At 35.8% G+C, this 8,772-nt stretch overlaps 1 pseudogene; it reads left to right on the top strand.

Moving 5' to 3' along the window:
* The first annotated feature begins 2,633 nt into the window (after positions 1 to 2,633).
* On the top strand, positions 2,634 to 5,967 carry LOC108713649 (annotated as a pseudogene).
* Positions 5,968 to 8,772: the final 2,805 nt, after the last annotated feature.

Here is an 8,772-nt window from a genome sequence, read left to right as displayed (position 1 = left end):
TAAAGTGAACTGGCAATGAGTCTTCAAATAACATTGTTAGATAGCTTGGAAAGGTTACCTATGAGGAATATAAGAACAGTAACACAGAATATGTAACAAACAAAAATTCCCTTGTGGAAATTTTTTTTTGTCCATATGTAATATAGCCTTTGCAAACTTGTAGAAGTATTTCATGATCCATCTGCCAGTAGAAAAACAGTGCAAGTTTTACAGTTTACACCAGAGCACAGTATATGTAATAAAACTTCTTATTAAAAAAGTCTTTATTGGTTCACCAAAAAAATACCACTTTTGAATCAAGCCATGCGCAATGCATACTTTATATTGAAAACTATTACATTATTGAAGACTTAGACATAGGGGCAAATTTACTAAAGGGCGAAGTGGCTAACGCTAGCGAAAATTCTCCAGCGTGACATCATTTTGCCACTTCGCTGATTTACTAACGGGTGCTGTCGTAAATTCGATAGGGAAGTGGACCTATTCGATCGCTACTTCTCACCCTTACGCCAGGCGAAGTTGCGCTCTGGCGAAGGGACATAACTATGCTAATTCACTAAGTTGGGGATTTTCGTGAACGTTACCTCTATCGCCAGACTTTACTTCGCCACCTCAGACCAGACGAAGTGCAATAGATTAGATAGGGATGGTCCAAAAAAAGTTTACATTTTTTCTAAGTCCCAAAAAAAACCGCCCCCCTACATTTGATAACATATGGCACCTGAACTATACTGTGGGCACATGTGTAGGGCATTAGAACACATTTATTAAGGTTCCCTGGCCTTGTGTAGTGTAATGTGTTTGCTGCTGCATATACGTCCATTGTAGTGAACCGCTGAACGTAACATCGCTAGCGCAACTTCGCAAACGATCAATAACTTGTGTGCAACTTCGGATCTTCAGGAATTTGCACAGCCATGGCAAATCTATGCCTGGCAAAGTGCGGCGAAGCCAATGCTGGCGCAACTTCGGAGGTAAGTAAATTTGCCCCATAGAGTTAAAATACAAAAATGAAGAGTCTGATGAGGGACATTTTTCCCATAGACTGATGCATGTTGCCTAACATATTGTCCCCCTCCCCCTAGAGAATAGGGGTTTCCTTGTGTTTTAAGAAACAAGAATACAAAAGGGCATGGAATGTACATCTGCAGTTATTAACGTCTTCTCTGCCTCAGCACTGTGTTAAGATACACATATTGTAGGTAGTACATATGTATATATTAATATTTTTTTAAAATGACAGATTACAGAACATTTAGCAAGAATGAAACAAATGTTTTCAGTTTTATTTTCCTAGATAAAATACCAGATTTCTTCTTTGTTACTAATTAAAGTTCTTTATCTTTAGTTGATAAACAAGGCCTACTTAAAATTCTTGAAGGCCTTGAAGAGGAATGCCGTGTGAAACCCAAAGCAACATGTACTACATCTCTGACAACTTTCAGCTCAAGGCTCTCTGACCCTTCAGCTGATTATCTATGTCTTGCCTGAGCTGTCAACAAAATATCTTCAAATAAACACATCTGAATCCTTATTTAGCAGTTGAAACTGCATTTCTTCAGTCACTTTGTCAAGTAGATTTGTGAAATATAAAGCTTTTTTTAAGGGGAACACATATTTTTATTTTCTTTAAATATTTATCCTCTTTGGAACATCCATCCAAACAGCAAATTCAAATAATCTAAAATAATATGAATTAGTTTATTGCATAGGGTACATTTTATCAGATATCCCATCTCTCTTTGTAAAGATTGCATGCCTTCGGTAATATTGAACACAGAGGTTTCCAGAGACTTTTCTCCATCCAATATTTTTTCATGCTCTTTTAAGCTTATAATATAATTGTGATATCAGTTAACTATCTGAAATCCCCAGTGTATCCCAAACAGCAAAGTATCTAGTTATGGTGCTAAAGAAAAAGCAGCAAATGTGCCCCCAACAAGTATCTGCTCATATCAAGACAAAGGCTATTGCCATATGCTAGAGCTGTTTTAAGTGGTCATTGTATAATAGTGACATGGGCGTGGCCAATCTCAGGTTTATGGCAATCAATGCCACTAGGAGAATGCCACCTGAAGACCCTCTTAGCCTTCCATAATATAAAATGTTCAACCTTGCTGCAATCAAATGACAATTGTACAGGGCACTTTTTTAGGCTTATCGGGCAATGTTATACAACGCATTTTTCTTTTCACAAAGATGACAAAATGTCCAACAATACCTCAAAATTGATGGAAATCTCCACAACCAAAACAGTCCAATCATGTGATTGTGCAAAAATGGCAGAGAAGTACAAAATCAGGAGTCAGGAATGTAGTTAAGGTCACAGGCCAGGGTCAAAACCAACAGTAGTGCAGTACAAAATCAGGATCTGACAGAATGGTCAGTAAACAGGCAGAGGTCAGGACAGGCAGCAAACTAGGGAAGGTCAGGAACAGGCTAGGTCAGAAGCAGACAAGAGAGACTTAGGAAACGCACAAAGGAAATATTAGAAATAAGCCTACGTTGGGCAATGGAAAACAGGTAATGGCGCCTTTAAATATTTGAATTATGCACCTTGCGCGATGATGTCATTCCTTAGAAATGTCATCATGCAGTGTCAGATCTCGTAAAAGACAGAGCACATCTCGTGCATGTCCAAGAAGATTACAGGTTTTCCCGTGAATGGAGTGGCAGGTATCCACTGGACCACCCTTACAATTGATATAAATGGGTGTGGCTGTAGGTGCCAAGTACTTAAGGTTACAAATAACTTTGTATGCACAAATACTTCTAATATATTATCAAATATAGAATTCCCTGTTGTACTGTATGCTTCTATGGACATACAAGATGCTTTGTCTTTTGGTATTGTGCTGTCTCAAATATTTATAGCTCAAACCAATTTCCAGAACTTTTACCTTTAACGGTGGGGGGGGGGCTCAACCTGTTAATAGGGTGGATGTACTGAGAAACCTGGAGCATAAGGATCCAGCAACAAACTCTGTGCCCTAAGGGAAGGAGAACCATTAGTGAAGTTGACAAAGGAACCCCACAAATGATGTATAGACATGGTATAGCAGATCTTGTTGAAAATCCCAGGAATGTTAGATAGACAGACAGGGAAGCTGATAAAAGCTAGTGACCTGATTTAGACTCAAGTGGGTAGAGAATGCTGTGTGTTATTATTGGAACTGCCTTAAGGCACCATGAAACACATCATGAAATGCTGAAACACAATACCTACAGTGTGTGAGTAAACCCCAAAAAAAACAAGTAGTGTTTGTGCCACTGTATCAGCCACTGTACCTGCCACTGTACCTGATACATTGATATACTGAGAAGCTACAGCTACCTCCATCATTTTGTTTAATCAAACTCAAAATTATTCCATTTTATTTTATTAAAACAAAGTCGACCTAACTTCCATCCATGAATTTCACTAATTTACCAAAAAATCAGCTCAAAAAAGTCGGTGCAGGAAAAGTCTCAACAAAATCCCACAATAATTTTAATCATACTACTTTTTTCAAATTTGATGCTCAAATCATATGATTTTTTCGAATTTATGCTCAGACTTTGTCAAAATATCACCGCAACAATTTGAATTAATCGGATTATCAAACGAAAACCAGTGCAGATCATGATGTCCAAGAAACATCTTCAGGAACATCTGCCATTGACTTCTATAAAATCTCGACAGGTTTTAACTGGAGTATTTTTGGATTCGGATTTTTAGCAGCTTTGAGGTATAATAAATCACTAAAAATTCTAGATTTTTTCCCTCTAAAAATTTGAGTTTACCCCTAAAAACCCAACCAAAAAAAATCTAGGCTTCTTACAGTAAATAGGTCCCTGTGTGTGTTAAGAGTTCAGCCACATCTGATCCCTTATGCCACCTTTGAGAGAGCTCCTCTGAGAGAGAGGGTCATAAATGTAGCATGTTCTGCTTTGGATGTGTTATGTTTTATGACATTTCTATTCATACTTTTGCTATTTTCATACTGTAGTATATTCTTACATAATTAAACAAGAATATTGCATTGTTCTTACTGAGTGACTGAGGCAATGAGATTTTTTTTTAACAATGAAAAAGGGATCTGTGGCATCAAAAATACTTCTATAATGTGTTAAATCAATGCCAATTAAATTGTCCAACCAAGTTAACATCTTTGAGGCCATCACATCATTTCCTTATCTATGAATATTTGTAAGACTGGAAAGCCTCCACTGCAAGGTTTCCCTGTGACTATATCAGACTTTAATGAGATGAGTGAGTGTCACCTGGGACACTTCTGGTGGTACACTATGTTGCACGGGACATTTTCCCAACATCCTGGTTAATGGTGATTGATGCATAGTGAGCATTCAATCACTATACGTCTTTCTGTAAGATAAGTGATGATATTGTGGAGGGCTTAACTTCTATGCTTCAAGATATACAGTAGCTAGCTCTAATCAGGTTCTAGCTACAGCATGCTGATTAACTAAGTCATCCATAATAACCAGGAGTTAAAGCTCAATAGATTTGATAGATTTCAATAGATTTTTTGTTCTGCCTTATCCAAGATTACTTTTCTCTCCCACTGAATTTGTAACAGGCATCAGACCTGAAATGATTAATATAAATATATTTTTTAGGCAAAGAGTAGCTGATCCTGCTGCATGTCTTATGAGACCCAGGGACAGATCATTTTGGAGCTGGCAACATTTTTCAACTTCTATAACTTTTTTTATGTGAAATATGTTTAAAATGTGCACTTTTGCTGCATTTGCTTGCCAACGTTATTTTTTTTTTTTTAAAAAAAAGCAATTAAAGCAATTTTAGTACATAGATCTATAGATTTAGGGGCTGATTTACTAAAACTCAAATTAATCTCAGTTTTTTATGAAAACAAAGTGGTCTAAACTCCCTTCCATGAATTGAACCCATTTATCAATAATTTAACTTTTTTTAAAAAAAAAAAAAAAAAAAAAAAAAAGGAGCGACAAAATGTAGTGACAAAATTGACCGTCAATTCGTATCATATGAATGACACTATTAAAACTCGACTTTATTAAATTGTCTCTGAGAAAACTTTTTCGATTTTCAGACAAAAACCCAGACATTATCGGATTGTCCAGCACGGATCACGATGTTAAGAAAAAACTTCAGGGACATCTTCTATTGACTTCTACATGGCCTTGATAGGTTTGAGATGGAGTAGTTTCGGATTCAGATTTTTAGCAGCTTTGGGGTAAAATAAATCACTAAAACTTTTAGTTTTTTCCCAACAAGAAATTCAAGTTTCCCCCTTAAAAACTTAGACCAGATACATTTGAGGCTTGATAAATGGGCTCCTAAGAGTTTGTGAGTTTAGTCCTGTTTTTTAAAAACCTCTAAAAACCTCTAAAACCTCTTCCTAGGCCGTCACTGAGAGAAGACGAAAGGCCATGTTCAGCACAAGAGTTAAATAGTGAAGCCGAATGGCGAAAAGCCGGACGAGTTTGAGTACTTCTCAGGCTCTTCTGGAGCTGGAAATAAACTCTGACCTTAAAGCTCAGTTAAGGGAACTTAACATCACAGCCACAAAGGAAATAGAAGTTGGAGCTGGTAGAAAAGCAATTATCATCTTTGTTCCAGTTCCTCAGCTGAAATCTTTCCAGAAGATCCAAGTAAGTCTAGTTCATGAGATGGAGAAGAAATTTAGCGGCAAACATGTTGTCTTCATTGCTCAGAGGATTCTCCCCAAGCCAACAAGAAAAAGCTGAACAAAAAACAAGCAGAAGTCGCACCCTGACTGCAGTACATGATGCCATTCTAGAAGACTTGGTTTACCCCAGTGAAATTGTGGGCAGTAGAATCCGTGTAAAATTGGACGGCAATCGGCTTACAAAGTCCTTTTGGACAAGGCACAACAGAACAATGTTGAACACAAGGTGGAAAAATTTTCAGGTGTCTACAAGAAACTCACAGGCAAAGATGTGGTCTTTGAGTTCCAGCTGTAATGTGCAGGATTGCATAATAAAAAATACTTCTTTTTATAAAAACCTCTAAAACCACTAAAATCAGACCTTTGGTAAATAGGCCCCACATATAAACTGCATGTAATTTCTGCTGTAAACGAAAACAGAACTGGTTGATTTTTTACAGAAAGGTGTAACACGGTGTGCACTCTCCCATGCAAAAATTAAATGCATCTATGACTTTATGCAAATGAAAAGAAAAACAAATCTATACATCACAGATTACATTTAGTGAAAAATAATCACTTGTACTCAAAACCTTTCAATACATATCTGTGTAAGACTTACATAAAAGCTAATTATACCACATAAAAATATGTTAGATACAGATACTAATATTTACATGGGTTGAATAGAGAGGGGAATAAACATATTTACAACAGTTCAGGATATATCCTTTGCAAAGAGCAGCATTATTTTCAAATCCTATTTCTACACTGTACACACATAATATAACAAGCTCATGCAAAAGCATTCTTTTTGTAGGATTTTTTCCATTACACTGAGCATTTTTATGTTTTGTAATTAGGTTTGGTAAGCCACACTGTGTTAAGTCTTTCAAACTGTGAAAATCCATAAGCTTGTAAAATAACAATGAAAGTCTTTTTTCTTTAAATATGTCCCTTGATATCTGCATTAGGGAGAAGGGATATTTACCCAGAATGAGTTTAGAAATTTATTTGTGTCTTTGTTTCCTAAAACGCACTAACATTTAACAAGACTGACTTACATTAGGACAGCAAATATTGGAAATATAGACAATCTATACTTTTGTTTTGCTCTCTTTGCGATGTACATATATATAATTCAATTCTATTGTGTAAACACTCAGCAAAGCACTTTGCAAGACAGCAATTTTGGGGAAATATAATACAGTAGCAAACAATAAGATTAGGCTGTTGATAATAATTATTTGAGGGCAAACTGGTCCCAAACTGATCTTTTGGAGCTGTTTGCTGATCAGGTAAAAAAATTCACATTTCATAGAATAATTTTGCGCACTAAGGGCTTAATTCAGCTGGGTATGAAATAATCCTTAGTATGAGCTTTTGGATCGGCTCATTTTTTATCTGTATTCGACTGGAGAGGAAACACAGTGTGATGAACAGGAACACTGTGTAACAGCAATGGACTATATACATAGCAAACAGTAACAACATCGTTTCCTATGCTATTAGAATACAGATATGGGACCTGTTATCCATATTGCTTGGGATTTGGGGTTTTATGGGTAAGAAGTCCTTTCATAATTTGGATCACCATACTTTGGGGTATATTTATCAAAGTGTGAAGTCTGAGATCACCACAGTCTGCTACAGTGAAATACTGCCTCTCTCCATTCATTTCTGTGGGATTTTTAAGAGAGTATTTATCAATGGGTGAAAGTGAAAGTTCACCCTAAAAATCCCATAGAAATGAATGGAGAGAGACAGTTTTAGAGGTTTGTGAGATTTTTTATACCTCGAATTAACTCACAGTGAAAATATTTGCCCTGAGCTTGGTTATATTTATAAACCTGGCTGAAAGAGGTGTATTTAATGCACAAACAGCATTGCAAATTTTAATCTGCTTGGCGAATGCTTATAAGGGCTTTTTAAATATGGTATAATCGCGAATTACGAATATTTTTGCACACACAGTCTATGTGAAAAAATATATGCAAAACAGTTTTCACAAATTGTGAATTTAAATTACTGTCATTATTTTCATGCACAACAACCTTGTACAGTCGCAAAACCCCCTTCGCATTTGCAAGGCAAATTTGCAAAAAACAAGAAGACGGCAATGCAGTGCAGTATTTCAGCATTCAGGAAAAAACACAGGCAATACAACCATTTGCAAATAAATGTGCTCTGTGCAAACTTTATAAATGACCCCCTGTGAGTTTAGTCGTTGTTTCAAAAAAAAAAAACGCTATGGGGCAGATTTATTAAGGATCGATTTGAGTTTTTGAGGGTTTTTTTTGTCAAAAATTTATTTTCCAGGTTAAAAAAAAACTAGAATGTTTAAATTTTTTAAAAAAAACTGTTGAGGTCATGTAGGAGTCAATAGCAGAGGTCCCTTGAATCATTATAGCCTTCATGATGTTTGCGTTTTTTCAGAGGGTGTTGCCCGAAAACTCAATCAATTAGAGCGATTCAAGGTTTTTTTTCACCAAAAATTCGATTAATTCAAGTTTTGGGTTTCACAATTCGAATGTGATAACCCCATTACTGTGAGACTGTTAATAAATAGGCCCCCCATGTAATATGCAATAACTATACACTAACCATCATACAGTAACTTCCCATGTTTACAGGATGGAGAACTATAAGGAAAATCTAACCATAAATGGCAAATTTACTGTTTTGTTATATTTTTAGTATTAACATGGAAACAATAAGTAAACATTAGAGGGTTATTTACTAAACGTCAATTTTTTAGGGCAAGGTTTTTTGGGCAAAAACTGGAATTTTTAGAGAAGAAAAAATTATTATTATTCCCCAAAGCTGCTAAAAGTTTGCCATCGCAAACCTGTCAAAGTCATATAGAAGTCAATGACAGTTGTCCCTTTTACAATTTGAAGATATGATCTGCACTGGGTTTCAATCAATAATCTGAAAAATTTGGGATTTTTGGACGATAACCCGAAAAAATAGAGCGTCAAATACAAAAAAATTGTACATTTTTAGTTTTTGCTTTATTTTATCAAAGTTTTTCCTGACCCGACTTTTTTAAGTTATTTCTATTGATAAATAAAATAAAATCATGGATGGGAGTTTGGTTGAGATATTCGCTATTGTTTGT

The sequence above is a fragment of the Xenopus laevis genome, chromosome 4L, assembly GCF_017654675.1.
Source record: "Xenopus laevis strain J_2021 chromosome 4L, Xenopus_laevis_v10.1, whole genome shotgun sequence".
Taxonomy (NCBI): Eukaryota; Metazoa; Chordata; class Amphibia; order Anura; family Pipidae; genus Xenopus; species Xenopus laevis.
This window is presented reverse-complemented; position numbering and strand designations above follow the sequence as displayed.